Source organism: Pinus tabuliformis, chromosome 4_2, assembly GCF_031772625.1.
Source record: "Pinus tabuliformis cultivar Carrire ecotype Pingquan chromosome 4_2, CPIR1, whole genome shotgun sequence".
In the NCBI taxonomy this organism is placed as follows: domain Eukaryota; kingdom Viridiplantae; phylum Streptophyta; class Pinopsida; order Pinales; family Pinaceae; genus Pinus; species Pinus tabuliformis.
In genome coordinates this window covers 756,684,958-756,701,367 of record NC_142304.1, presented here as the reverse complement: position 1 = coordinate 756,701,367, position 16,410 = coordinate 756,684,958, and the positions used below count along the sequence as shown (strand labels likewise).

The 16,410-nt window shown below is 31.8% G+C and overlaps 1 pseudogene; it reads right to left on the bottom strand.

The window, feature by feature from the left end:
* Positions 1 to 16,410, bottom strand: part of LOC149171804 (ABC transporter B family member 4-like) — a 91,755-nt pseudogene that overhangs the window by 30,915 nt on the left and 44,430 nt on the right.

The following is a 16,410-nucleotide window of genomic DNA, read 5'->3' as shown; positions in this document are numbered from 1 at the left end:
TTATCTGCCAAGATTAAACAGTTTGGTCAGATTTTATTCTCTATCTCTAAGCATAAAATTGAAAACATGAAATAGCCAAGTTTAAACATTTTGACCATCCATGGATTGTGGCAAAGGTAACAAGCTGCACACAATTTTTTATTCTACATCAAAAGTAAATGGTAGTGGCATTTTGACTTGCACACTTTGATAGTCTTTTTTCTTTCTTAGGGTTCATTTTTTTTGTCCTTTTTATCTTTTTTTATTCTTTTTGTCCTTTTATTTTTGTTTTAGGACATACCCTCTTTACATTTTTTTATCTTTTTTATTTTTTGAATATGGAAAACATTTGCAAAAAGCAAAGGTATGTACATATTATGGATTTGACCTCAGCTATTAAAAAATTATGACTCCTATTGGTATAGGAACATAACACGTAGAAGTTCCTGACTTCGTTGGATTTCGCATAAGTTAATAAGAGCTATTTTCCTATTGTTTTTTATAACCGTTCATACATGTTATTATGTGGCTTTGATGGTTGTTCTATCATGGTTAATATTCTGACTATATGTTGGTTATAAGCATGGTTCTATAACAAGTTCTAGTTATGCCTCTTTTTATGCTTTGATTAGTTGATGAATGCATGGGCTAACAAGTGTTGTTTAAAGTACTTGAGAGGGTATTAGACCTTCTTGATGTTTCACAACTAAAGAATAGACTTACACTTAGATATACATTCATGACATGTAGGTTACATGTTTACCATGTGTTTGACTAAATACCTAGTATGTTATGGTCAGTCTAGGTCAAGGTTTTGACTCAATTTTGTATGTTTAGCCTTGTCATTATGTCATTTGTGATTTTTGAAAGTCTCAAACAATTCTGGGAGGTGGTTTGGGGGCTGGCCTGGAATTGTGGCTTAGATCTTGGGACTACACCCTCTCAACTAGGCAAGTTGGGTCACAATTGCATGGAATTAGTGTTGTGCATGCATTTGGAGTCCTATAACTGCACCAAGGCCTTTTCATGCATGCATTTGGGGGTCTAGGTTAGTGAAAAAGAGCTCCATCTCAGGGTTTGGTCACCTTGGGTGGTCCTTTGGCCCTTGAGTGTCTTGTAGCCCTGAGGGATGATGTGAGTTGTCAATTTGTGGTCACTTTGTAGGCCCCACTTCCTTAACTAGAGTTTGGAGGTCGAGTCATGTCATAATAACTCTTCATGTCATGTTTACCTTGGCAGGCTAGTGAAATTGGGTAAATGTGGGAGGGGGCGTTACATTTTCTCTCCCAAAAATCCAAAATTAATAAAAATAACATTACTTAGTCTGAAAAGACATTCAAGGCTATATTTCTAGAGGCAAAGGAAGATCAAGAAATAGAGGGAAGAGGTAGAAGTTAGGAAGACAATGAGGAATATTATTTCAATGGAAAAGGTTCATAAAGGCATGATAAATATATGATTAGTGTTATTATTTCAATAAAATTGGCCATCATGTGCGTGAATATAGGAAGAAGTAAACTCATCTAGAAAAAAAATAAAATTTATTCAAATATCTCTAAGAACAATGAAGAATTTTTGTTCCTTACCTCTTTTGTCTCCCATGAAATCTAAAATGATGTATGGCTTTTAGATAGTGTATGTAGTAATCACATGATTGGAAATGTAGATTTAATTTCGAATTTGGATGAATCAACGAAAACAAAAATCAAATTAGTCATGGAATCTATTTTTGATGTTAAGGGAAAAGAAGTGGTCAATCTAATGACCAAATACAACTTTGAAACATAATTTGATAAGTGTTGTCCAAATAACTCAAAATGGGTACAATGTTGTCTTCAAGAGAGAAGAGTGGTACATTTATGATAAGCCTCATAGTACAAATTTAATTGTTAAAATTTAGATGACCAAGATTTGAATGTATCCACTTGTCAAATCTTTTCGCAAACAATATACTTCATTTTCCCAAAAGAAAACCTCCATGGATGATTTTTGGTTATGGCATTCCAGAAATGGTCATCTTCAATTTTGTGGCTTGAAGTTTTTGCAGCAAAAAAGGATAGACTAAAGTCTTCCTTCCATCCATGAACCACATGCCACTTGTGAGTGATGCATTCTTGCACAGGCATAGTTTCTCTAAAGGTGTATCCTATAGAGAAATGTATCCCTAGAGTTGGTTCATAATGACTTGTGTCAACCAATGCATACTTAGAGTCATGGAAGAAGCTATTATTTCCGAACTTGTTTAGATGAATATGGAAAAAAGACTTCGGTCTACTTCCTTGGGAAGAAATTGCAAACATTTACCAGGTTCAAAGAATTGAAAACACTGGTGGAGAAGTGGAGTGGAAATTAGATTAAAGTGTTGAGATCATATAAAGGAGGAAAATATGATTTGACTGAGTTTAATAAATTTTGCAAACAACAATGCATCAAACAACAATTCACAACTATATATTCACTATAGCATAATGGTGTACTTAATAGGAAAAACATAATTATCACAAATGTGGTAAAGAGCACGCTAAAAGGGAAAATAATTGTCTCACGAATTTTGGGAAGAGGAAACAGATTTTTCTATACATATTTGAAACAATTCACCCACCAGAAGTATGAAAAATAATATTTCATAAGAAGCATGGACGATGGTGCAAGAGGATCTTCAATAAAAAACCATTTTTGACCCCTTGGGTCAAAACCTATTTACTAAGGGAGTCGGTTCCCTAATTTGTTTACCATGGTAAGTTGGGTTCCCTAGGCCATTTTAATTTTTAATGTTTTAGTCATAGTCTAAAACAAATCTATTTAGTTAGAGAATATGTTACCAAATTCTTATGTAACAAGAAAATCTAAACAATTTAGGAAAAAGATTAGAAGTTAGCTTTAGATTTTGCTGAATATTGTTTTATGAGATTTTTTCTTCTATGTAATAAAAGAGAAGAGAAAGATATTTCTTAGAGAGGGAGAGGCCAAGAACATGGAGGAAAAGAAAGAGATCACATTGAAGAAGCACAGACAGGAGAAAGATCGGAAAACAAAAATGAGTCAAGTTCAATCTTATAAGTACTTTGCTAATAATATCGAATATTTCTGTGTGTTGTACATTTGAATGAATTTTTCTTGGTTGAATGTGGATCAAGTTGCAACCTAGAATTGGTGCCTTTGCAGGCTAACTAGGAAAGCACAAGAGTAGTGAGGTCTGAGTCATAGTGGTAAAGGCTCAGTAAACAAACACTTAACTAAATCCTATTTTCTGGCAATTTATGAGAATTGAGAGTGACATATCATTTTCCCATCAATATTTTTCATTTATCGTCCATTAGAGAATTTTTGAGGTCTAAAATAGGCCTCCTTAGGAATATTATAAAATAATAGTGGAAATAATAAAATAAGATTATATTACCACATCATGTTTTTGAGGGGAAAAAAAAACATTTTTTCAACTCGCATTTTCAACTTATCTGACTATGATTTTACTCAAATATCAAGCAAGAGCACTCGTTGGATACATAATTTAATTTTTCTTCCAAGGATTACCCATGTTGCATACTTTCGATTGACCCTAGTACACGAAAAATGTGAAATAAATGGAAAAAAAATTGTAATCACATTTTTTTGTAGTAGGGTCCATCAAAAGTATGCAAAATGGGTACTCCTTGGATGAAAAATTAAATTTCACATCGAATGAGTTCTTCCGCTCAAAATTTGAGTAAAATCATAGGGAGTTAAGTTGAAAATACTCGTTGAATAAATCAATTTTTTATTTTTTATTTTGTAATATTTTTACCTCTTTTGAATCCTATTAGTTCTTATAAATTTGAATTTTTTTGTACATTTTTATTTTGAGGCCCATTTTTTACCTCAAAATTCATCTAATGCCATCACGTTGTTAGAGGTAACATAGATGTTGGTCGATCAAACCTTTTCCTAGATGATTAGATAAGAATTGAGCAATTTTGTCAACTAATGATCCTAATTGATGAGATATTCCATGACAACTACAACCCCATCATACCGCCATCAGCCTACCAGGAAAGCACCAAAGCTTGTGAGCATTGATAAGTGGCGAGGTGGTCTTATAAATTAACAAATACAATAGACAAAACCTTCAATCAATTGTAGTGTTGTCACCTCCACCATCCAATTGTGGAAGTGTTGAAATTTGTAAGCATTGATGAGTAATGAAGCAGTCCTATAAACTAATGGACCTAATGGACGGGCCATTATATGACAATTGTAAGTTTTGTTACTATCATCGTCACATTGGTTTTATTAAATTCCCTCGAGTAAAACAAAGATAGCATTGATAGTTGCGATAAGTCTCACAGGCCTAGCACCTAAGTTTGAGGCCCTCGGTCGTAACATTATTCCTATGGACCATTTCTCTTAGCATGTAGGTGTTAGTGAATTTGGAGACAAGTGAGACTGACAACATTAGATTGATATCAGAGCAAGAGTAAAGAAAGGTAGATTGATGAGGAGTATCTAGAAGAGAAACTTGAGCAGAAAGTCGAGGGAGGCCTATATCAAATGCATATTTACAAACAAAGGTAAGAATACTTTAGGAAATAATGGTAGCAATGGACTACATAAAGGATAGGATATGAGACAAGAGATATCAGTGAAGTAGAGGAAGAATCTTCCACTAAGGAAGAAGTTGAAGAATCAACAAAAGAGAAACTATTAAAAATGATAGCCAAGATGACTGTTAATCCAAAAATGAAGGTACCAACATATGAAGGTAACTTGAATGTTAGATGAGATGATGGATTAGATCAATTCTTTAGATAAGTATTTTGATTATGAGGATGTCGATGGATATAGGAGAGTAAAGTATGCATTGACCTAACTAAAAAACAATGCAACCCTATGGTGGGATGGAGTACAGGCATAATGAAAGAGGAAAGGAAAGTCCAAAATCAAAGATTGGAACATAATGGTGGAAAAATATAAAGGTATGTTCTTACCCAAATAGTATCATTAAATATTTTTAAACAATTACAAAATCTTAGATAAAAGTCTATGTTAGTTAAAGAATACACTAAATCTTACAAATTGAACAATAGATCTTGTCATGTAAAGGAGGATGCTGAGAAAGTCACAAGATACATTAATGGTTTGATATATGATATCCAAGATGAGATTAACATATTATCCTTAAGGAAAATTGAGGATGCACTTTATCCTTAAGGAAGTAGAGAATATTGCTAGGAAGTAGAGTTGGAGAGGTAAAGGAAGAAGTCTCGCAAGAAGAAAATGACACATAAAAAGAAGTGGAATATTTCAATATCTAAGAGAAGAGAGAAGGAGTTCAATGGGAAGGGATGATTTGAGAGGAAGGGGATGATTTTCTAGAAGTAGAGTTTTAGGTAGAGACTATCATCCCAGATATTATAGATGTAGAAAATTAGGCCATATGTCTTGGGAATGTCCTAAAAAAGCATCAAGAAACTAGAGAGGTTCCCATGTCACAAAAACAAAGGAGGAGAATGCAAATCCAACTACATCTCATGAATTTTCTAAAGTAGGGGAGTCTCTTCTAATAAAAAGAGTGTTGATCAAGTTAGAGAAGGAAGTTAAGGAACCTTCTCAGTGGAAGAGTGTGTTCAAGACTATGTACAAATCTAAATGTAAGTGTTATAAAGTTGTAATTGATGTTGGTAGCATAGACAACTTAGTTTCCACTGAAATGGTAAAGAAGTTAGATTTGAAAATGATAACATACCCTATTCCTTAAAAGATATCATGGTTACAAAAAGGTTATCAAGTTCTAGTTTATGAAGAATGCAAAGTAGAATTTCAAATTGGGAAATATAAAGATGAGATTGTATGTGATGTGATGCCAATGGATGTTTTCCATGTTTTGTTGGGAAGGCCATGGAAATATTATAGAAAGTTATACATGATGGAAAAATAAATACATATACTCTTGAGAAACATGGTTATAAACATACCTTGCTACCCTTTCTAGTTGAAGGGACCAAAGATGAAGCTAATCCAAGTGTATTGTTTATGAGTGGGAAATTATTGTTGCAAGGGATAAAAGAAAAATGAGGTACATTGTGCTTTAATTGTGAATCCTCAAATAATCCTTCAAAGGAAAAATCTATATGATTTACTTGAATAAATTATAAGTATATTGAATGAGTTTGTTGATGAGTTACCAGATAGTTTTCGTCCGATTAGAAGTGCTAGTCATCACATAGACTTAATCCCAAGATCAAATCTTCCAGAAAAAGAAGCGTATAGGATGACTCCATAACAAATTGAGGAATTAAAGAGGAAAGTTCAAGAGCTATTGGATAAAGGCCTTATCAAATAAATTTTAAGTCCCTATGTTGTACAAATACTTCTCAGTCCAAACAAGGATGGTGGATGGAGAGTGTGCATTGATCCAAGGGTCATCAACAAGATCACAATCATGTATACATTTCCACTTCCTAATAAAAGGCCTCATAAGAAGCTTCCATTGTTTTGCAAGATTTTACATAAAATTTATTAAGAACTTTAACAATATTTGTGCTCCCATTTTAGAAACTATTAACAAAAGTAAACAACATTTTAGATGGATTGTGCCGTCGCTAATAGAAATTTTAAATTTTTGAAGCAAAAGATCATTAAGCATCCAATTTTATCCCTACCATATTTTAGTAAATATTTTTAGGTTGAAATAGATGTAAGTGGAGTTGTCATTAGAGTTGTTTTGAGTCAAGAAGGAAAGCTAGTTGCTTACTCTAGTGAAAAGTTGAATGAATCAAAGCAATAATATTATTCTTATGACAAAGAATTTTATGCTATTGTTAAAGCTTTAAAATAATGGAGGCATTACTTCATTCCCAAAGAGTTTATTTTACTTAATAATAATCATGCTCTACACTTCATAAGAAACTAGCCAAAGTTGAGCAAGAAACATGCCAAATTGGTGGAATTTCTACATAACTTTACTTTTTTAATTAAACGTACTAGTGGGTCTTCAAATAAAATAATTGATGCTTTAATTATAATTATCTTAATTCTAAAAGAGTTTCAAATTAGTGTATTTGGAATTCATCAACTAGTCAAGGAAATGTATAAGAGTGATGTAGACTTCAAAGAAGCATATATAACTTGTGAAAACCTAGTGATCATGAATATAACTCAATGATCCAGTTATATGATTCAAGAAGGTTTGTTGTTCAAGGATAATAAGATTTCCATACCCATATGTTCCATGAGGGACAACTTATTAAAGAAGAAGCACAACAGAGGATTATTAGGACACTTTGGCCCTGATAAAACCCTTGTTCAATTAAATTCCTTTTATCTTTGGTTAGGTATGCAAGATAATGTAAACATGTTTATGGAAAGATGGAGAGTATGGAACTAGGAAAAGGAAGAAGCCAAAATGCAAGATTGTACCTACCATTGTGAATCTCTAGCAAGCCTTGGGATTCTGTTAGGATGGACCTTTTTTTGGATTACCTCGAACATCGAGAGGTAATGATTCCATTTTTATTGTTGCAAATAGGTTTTCAAATATGGAAATTTTTATCTCTTATATAAGAAGTATTCCTACAATCAGTGTTACAAATCTATTGTTTAAATAATTTGTAAGACTGGATGGGTTTCCTAGAAGCTTACTATCAAACAAGGATATGAGGTTTGTAGGCCACTTTAGAAAATCTTCTCGAAGAAAATAGGAACCAATTTCAACTTCAATTCAAATTATCGTCCATAAACATATGAATAGAAAAAAATGGTGATTAGAAGCTTAGGAATAATTTTGAAGAATATGGTGAATGAACGTCCAAAACAGTGAGATCAAGTACTTGCTCAAGATAAGTTTTCCTACAACGACTCACCTAAAAGAATTACATGAATTATTCCATTCCAAATATTGGATGGAAATAGAGTGTATGAACTAAGGAATTTGGGAAAGAGGGAGCTCGAGAGTGTAGATTGTGAATATTTTATAACAAGAATGCAAGAATTGTAGGAAAGAGTCAAGCAACAATTGTATGATAATGATGAAGTACAAAAAAAGAGAAAACATGAAAGGAAGACAACTGGACTTTCAGGTTGGTGAATTAGTTATGGCATACTCGAGGAAGAAGAGGTTTCTTGTATGTACATACAACAAACTCAACCTCAAGAAAATTGGTCCATGCACAAATTTGAGGAAATTTTATTCCAATGCTTTGGAACTCCCTAACGACATTGGAACATCACCAATTCTCAATGTATCAGACTTGTACCCCTTCAACGGACCACATAATATTACAATAGACACACCTATAAGTGATGAAGATAAAACTAACAAGTGGAAGAAGAATTTCCCAAAGAACCTCAAAAATAAATTGAAGCAACATTGGGTCGGAAAGTAGTTAATAAAACTAGAGGTAAACACTATCTTAAGTATTTGGTTAAATAGAAACAACAAATAGAAAATATTTTACATGGATGACAGTAGAAGATATTATGAAGTATGTCACAAGTGTTGAGACGCTGATGAATAGTTCTTTTCATTCCCAAAAGACCGATGTAGGAGAGTCTACGAGTGAAGACCTCTTTTGACCTCTTGGGTCAAAAAACATTTACCAAGGGAGTGGGTTCCCTAATTTTTTTACCCAAGGAAGTTGGGATACTCAACCGTTTTAATTTGTAACATTTAAGTCATAGTTAGAAGAGAATCTATGTAGTTAGAGAAGATGTTATCAAATTCTTAGGTAACAGGGAAATCTAGACATTTAAGGAAATTAATGGAGGTTAGCTTTACATTTTGCTGGATATTATTTTAATAGATATTTTATTATATGTAATAAAAGAGATGAGAAAGATATTTCTCAAAGAGAGGGAGAAACTGAGATTGGAGAGGAAAAGAAAGAAATTGCACTGAATAAGCACAAATAGGAGACAAAATTGCAAATAAAGTTGAGTCAAGCTCAATCTTATAATTCCTTTCCTAATAATATTACATTTTCTTTTGTATTGTATGTTTGAATGAATTTACTGTGGCTGAATGTGGATTGAGTTGCAACCTAAAATTGGTGCTTTTGCAGGTGGACCAGGCGAGCACAAAGCAAGAAGGTTCGAGTCACAAAAGTAAAGGTTCAATGAACAAACACTTAACTAAATTCTATTTCACAATGATCTTTGTGAATTGATAGTGACATATTATTTTCCTATTAATCCTTTCCATCATCTAGCCATGAGGCTATTAGAGATGGCATGGAAATTGGCCAATCAAACATTTTCCGATTTGATCTAATAAGTGGTTACATCAACTAATGATCCCAATAGAAGAGATATTCCATGGAAACTATAGCCCTATCATACCACCACCACCCTATTAGGAAAGCACAAAATCTAGTGAGCACTAACAAGTGACGAGGAAATCCCATTAGTTAATGATACAATATGAAAAGTTTTCATGATAATTGCTTCTTTTTCAATTCCATTGGCCAATTGTGGATGTGTCTAAATTTGCGAGCAAATTGATCTTGTCTACTAACGGACCTGATAGATGATCCATTTCATGGTATTTGTAAGTTTTGCTACCACCATCACCATGTCATATTTGTTTATGCCCTTGATTAAAATAAAGAGAGTGTCAATAGTTGTGAGGAGTTTGACAGACCTAGCATCTAGGCTTTGGGTTGTTGGTCACAACAATGGTCATGTGGACCATCAATGGTCATGTGGACTATTCTGCTTAGTACCCAAGTGTTAGTGAATTTTGGGGCAAGTGAGACTATCAACATCATTTAGTAAGATTTTTTTTGTACCACATTTCAAAGTTTTTGGTTACATAGCTTATGCCCATGTACCTAAAAAATACAAGATCAAACTAGATGACAACAAAAAAAATGTATTTTTCATTTGATATAATGAGTATTCCAAAGATTACAAATTGTACAGTCAAGTGACCAAGAAAGTGATCATATGCTTAGATGTATATTTTAAAGAAGAACATGCATGGGATAGAAGTATTAACAAGTCCATAACCATTGAAACGACAATTTTTCACATTGAAGGAGAAATAAAAGAAGAAGTTGAACAACAAGGTTCACAAGTGCTATCACTAGGCATGAGTACTCCATCAAGGACTCCAAGAAATTCAACTCGAGGAGAACAATGAAACTAATTAATTTTGTGTATTCCTACTCCACAATATAATCATAGTTTTGAGTCAATTCATTGAAAGATGGGAAATATGGAAGATATATATGAAAATTTAGGTGCTTATTTAAATGATGCATTATTCACTAATCACATTTTTTTAAGAAGCAATTAAAGATGAATAATGGGTTAAGGAAATGGATGAGGAAATAGATGCCATTTAGAGAAATGACACACAAAATATAGTAGACTTAACCAAACATAGAATATATTGGAGTGAAATGAGTTTATAAAACAAGATTGGATGAAAAAGGTGAAGTGGATAGATATAAGGCAAGAATAGTAGAAAAGGGGTTTTAACAACAATCCTGACCTGACATTGGATAAACATTTGCATCTATTTCTAGATTAAAAATATTATAAGTAGCTTTAGCATTAGTCTCCCAAAACTAATGGAAGGTGTACCGAATGGATGTGAAATCTATATTTCTAAATTGTGTTTTGAAAGAAAAGGCTTATGTGTAGTAACCACCATGATTTGAAATCAAAGGACATGAAGGCAAAGTGTATAGGTTAAAGAAAGCTCTTCATGGACATAAAAGAATCTCTAAGAGCTTACTGGAAAATGATAAATTCATATATGATCAACATAGGTTTGGGAAAAAGCAATAGCAACCCTACACTTTACACAAAGGTAAAACAAAATGGCCAAATTTTAAATTATTTCCTATATTTCAATGATGTGATTTATATGAGAGCTTTGTTGTTGAATGAGTTTTAATATATTATAAAAAGAAGTTTGAGATGACTTATTTAGGCTTTATGAATTTTTTCCTTGATATAGAGGTAAATAAGTCATAACATGGAATTTTTATATGTGAAACAAAATATGCATTTGACTTTTTAAAAATATTTAAAATGAAATATTATAAAGAAACACCCACACTATATGAATAGGAACTAAACTCAGAAAATAAGACAAAGATGAAAATGTAGATTTGAAATCATTCTAGAAATTAGTTGAGAGTCTCATTGATCTCACTACTACTATACTAGATATTAAATATGTATTTAGATTTATTTCTAGATTTATGGACACACCTAAAGACATGAATTGGAAATTTGGAAAATGAATTCTTAAATACATTATAATAACAATGCAATATGGAATTTTATAAATAATTATTTTTGATTGGCTACATGGATAGTGACTTTGCAGATAATATATATGATAGGAAAACAACTTCACAATATGTTTTCCATGCATCCATGAAACAAGTCATTGTGATGCTCTCATTAGAAGAGACAAAGTATTTAACAACAATAATAGCATCCTATCAAGTAATGTGGTTGCATTGAGTTCTCGAGGATCTTCAACTAAAGATAAGAAGAACCAACCCAACATGCTATGGAAACAACTTACCTATAACACTACCCAAAAATCATGTTTTTCACCAAAAAGGAAAACATATAGATACTACATATAATGTTATTAGAGAGCTTGTAAATAAGGGGATACTTATTTAGAACCATGTAAATCACAAGAAAAATTGGTTGAAATATTCATGAAGCCATCAAAACAAATGATTTTGAATGTCCTAGGAAAAAACTAGGAGAGTTATATGTTGGAGAATTCAACTAATCTAATTCAGTGGAGGAGGGGGGGGGGATGTTGGTGGTTAGAGAAATGTAATTACACCACTAGTTATAACCTTCAATTATAGATAGATAGTTGATGATTAGTTATACTATCGTAACTTATATGTTTATGGATATAGAGTAAATATTGATATTGTGGGGAGATACAGATCAATATGCAATTCATTTTGTAAATTTTCATTTCTCTGTAGTGGTAGCAATAGTCAAATGCAAGTGTCATTTATTTTCCTTTAAATATCATCTTTCTTTGAAAATGAAAAGTAGAATTGCTTCAAAATATTTGGGAAATAATGTTAGAACAATTTTTTTATAAAGAAGATCATATCTCACATTTTATGGTTTAAATCTTACAAAATTTTTGAAAAGAAAGCCCCGAAAACCTACCCTATGAAACATAAATTATGGATTAGGTTTGCTGATGACACCAATGAATTGGCCACATGGAGGCAAGGAGTTAAGAAACTTTCTAGACCACCTTAACAGCTTATTTGAACACATCAAGTTCACTACGGAGGTTGAAGAAAACAATTGCATCCCATTTCTTGACATTCTCCTCCTTAGGAATGAATATGGATCATTAGGACACAAGGTGTTCAGGAAGAAAGAACATACAGATAACTACCTTCATGCAGAATCACACCGTCATGCAACACAGAAGATGAGTGTTCTTAAAACCCTCTTCACTATATAATTGAAAATATCAGACAAGGAACATCTTGAAGAAGGGATAAATTATCTCAAGAAATTATTTTCTAGAATTGGTTATAAAAATAAAGACATCATAAAAACCATCAATAGAGTGAGAACTAGATATGGATATAGACCCTCTTCAGCAACCTCCCAACCTTCTAATAATACAACCTATCTACCATACATAGAAGGTGTCACTATTAAGCTTACCATGGTTCTCAAAAAGAAAAACATTGGTACCTCTTTGAAACCCTTAACTACCATCAGGAAAAAGATGAGATCTATTAAAGACAATATTGATCACTTCCAACACAAAGGTGTTTATAAGGTTTTGTTTTCATGTAGAAAATTTTGTATTGGAGAAATAGGAAGATTCTTCAAAATTAGACTCAAGGAACATGGCACTGACATTAAGAATGGTAGAACTAGATATTTTTCTCTTGCATATCACTCATCAAAGGCATGTGACTATCTCTTCCGTGAGGACACAAATATAATTTTCAAAGGAAAACATTAGTATAAGCGAAAGATTTGTGAAGCTATCGAAATTATAAAGCATTCTCGCAATCTTAATAGAGATGGGTACATCGAAGTAAGTAGGACCTGAATCTTGTTATTCACTCAAGTACCCTAGCCTTGCCACCCTAATTTAACTTCTCTCCATTGTTCCCATCTGCACTTTATACCTCTGTTGACCTTCCCTCTTCCCCCCTCTCTATCATTTTCTTTCCCCTCTAATTTTTTTCACTACATCCCCCTTCTCCTTTTTCTTCCATTCTGTCCCTGACTTATTATCATATCATCTAAACTAAAATAAAATAATTAACCCTAATCCCATTTTAATAATAAATTATTATATTAATAATAATAATAATTAATAATAATAATAATAATAATAATTATTATTATTATTATTATTAACTTAGGACATTTATAATAATAATTATTAACATTATTATTAATATTAATTAGCTTCATTATTAGTATTAATTAAGTAATTAATACTAATAATAATAGTAATTAATTCTAATAATAATGAAAAATTATAATTAACTTTATTATTAATTATTAACAATAAAAATAAATAATTAACCTATTATTAACTTTCACTATTATATTAACTATAAAAAATTATAATAATTATTAATAATTCTTTTTGTTTTGTTGGTCGGTTCCTTCCAATTTGATTTCTACCAGCCCATATTTATGCCCTTCCTTCTAGCACTTCTTTGTAGGAATTTGTCTTGATGATGAGTCTTGTTTTCAACTCGAAAAGTTGACTCAAAAATGGCTACTGTGGAATTTCCAAGAACTAAAAATTCTCAAGTTTTCCCATTACATTGAGATTTTATTGTTTCTCTTATTTTTTATATTAAACATCACACCAACTAGTTATAATAGTCTTATAAGCGAAAAGAGTGACACGTTAGCATGTTTATCCTTTGAACCCACCTGATGCGACTTATAAACACCCAAACATAAATCCATGTCATCATGTCATCATATATATATATATATATATATATATATATATATATATATATATATATAATGGCTATTATATATTGTTCTATTGATTATTTGAAATAGAATCACTTTATTATTTTTTTATAAATAATGTATGAATGTTTTGGCTAACCTCATAAATATCATATATCCAATTTTCTTGCATAGAAAATACCCTATAGTTTGTCCATGATAGAGAAATTTTATTTTTTCTTGTATATTTCATTAAGAATTCTACGCATGGATAATGACAGTTTTCTAAGTGGAAGAGTGCCATATCAGCATGGTTATCCTTACAAACCCTTTCAATGTGTCCACATATGCCAGTTAACCTTCAAAGGTTATAATTAATTATCTATAACCAACTTGCAAGACTAAATGAATTAGTTGAGACATAAGTATAGTTTGTGATTCGAATATCTAACACTAATCTATTAGGTTAATGAATTTTAGAAGAGTAGTTATGGACCATATGATGTTTCTATGTATAACGGAGTATGTTGTTAGTATGTGAAATACAAGCCATGCATTACATGGCGTAGGAAGTAGATAGTGATTAATCTTGTTATGTAAGATAATTCATTGATAAAGAGAAAACATGTAGGCTAGTAGGGTTGCATCAACCAAATGTACATTTTCATAGTATCAATAAGTGATTGATGCAGTTTATGGGGTTAGTGGATGGCTAGATAGAGAAATGCATGTTTATTGTTGTTTTCTTTTCGTGAGTAATTTGATATCATTCTAATGGACATTTTAGCTATGAATCCAATGCATGTTTACCTAGGTTGGGTTTCTTAAAAGGAAGTGATGTAATAACAATTACTATTTACCTTTTCACCCATCACATTCTGAATAAGGATAGTGTCCCCTCACATCCTTCCAATAACCTCTTCCGTTGAGATCTCAATATCAAAAAATTCAATATGCTGCTTTAGAATAGATTTTAAGTAGAAACTCCAAATACGAGCAGCCTACCTTTCCCTCGTGTACATCCAAAAGGCCACCTCTTCATCACAAAAAGTAATAAGTCAGATCATGAATTATCATGATCACCCTAGAAAAAGAAAATTTTAATTTCACGATCAATTAACTAATTTTTTATAACAAGACTACATAACAAAAATAATAAGAAGCAAAAATTGGGGGATTGAAACAAGAATCATGGTCATAAAAATCTAAATCATAAAGTAAAAGTGGGAGGTAATATCTTACAAAGGAAGGATGTAACCGCAGTACATGTAGCCAGATAAACATAATCTAGAACTACCTGAAGCAATCAAAACAATAAAAAGAATAAATCCAATAAAAAATATAAGTAATAAAGTTAAGTTTCTACAATTCGTGTCAAAATCCCATAAATCACTTGGCACATTTTAGTCATTACAATCTATGGAAAATAATTATTATGACCACTTTATGAGAGATGCAATAGCCTTGCATTGTGTCTTGTTAAGTATTGTTAAGTAGATGTAGCAAAGTAAATTAAATTGTGCAGTAACCAAAGTACCTTACATCCAAATTTAAAATATTTAATATGTTTTTATCAAGCTCAATATACCATATTTAATATGCAATAATGCATAAACATATTGATTTAATGTTTCTTCAATATTTTTTACTATGATAAAATAGGAAAAGAAACATATTTAAAAGAAGACCTTGAAAACATCACAAGAGTGGAGTTCCCAAGTGGTTATGTTAATCTATAACATGTATGGGATGAAATTCTTATCATTAAAATTTAATTAAATATTGAAGTTATGACATGACATGATGTACCGATAGGCATAGAATTTAGAATTTGATGATTGAACTTACTTACAGTCTTAAGTTGAAATCACAACCTTCAATGTGACACCTTCATGCTTCAATTTCCATTTGAAAGAAGTACAAAGGAAAAAATGGCATGTATATTTGGATCGAGTTCCTTGACCAAGATTTTAAAATTTCTAACTTGAGCCTTATATTTGCAATTTTTCAAACTATTTCTAACTAAGGTCTTATTTTATGACTTAATATTTGCAATTTAATGTTTGTAAAAGAGGGATGACACCATAATGACCTTCCTCTTTATAGGGGGGAATCCTTAGACCAAAAAACAAGTTTTATTCTAAATATACATCCTATAATTTGTTTGAATAATGACATTTGACTGTGAGAATCCATAAACAATTGTTTACCTAACTTGACTCCTTTATAAGCTTAGAAATAATCACGCAAAAATTGGAAAAGCTATAGGAGGCAAAGGAATTGAAAGAACATACGGATGCAGCGCAATGAAGAGAGGCAGTACTCAAGAGCAGATTGTTGGCTGGATGAGGCTTATGTGCTCACTGCCACCATTGAGGAAAAGTTGACTAGCGTACAGACAATACAACAAAAGATCTAGGCAAATAGCGCAGGACCAACAACGGAGCAGCTGGTAGAACAGGTTAAGTAGGCAGTGACGCAATGTACCACTAAAGTGTTAGAAAATTA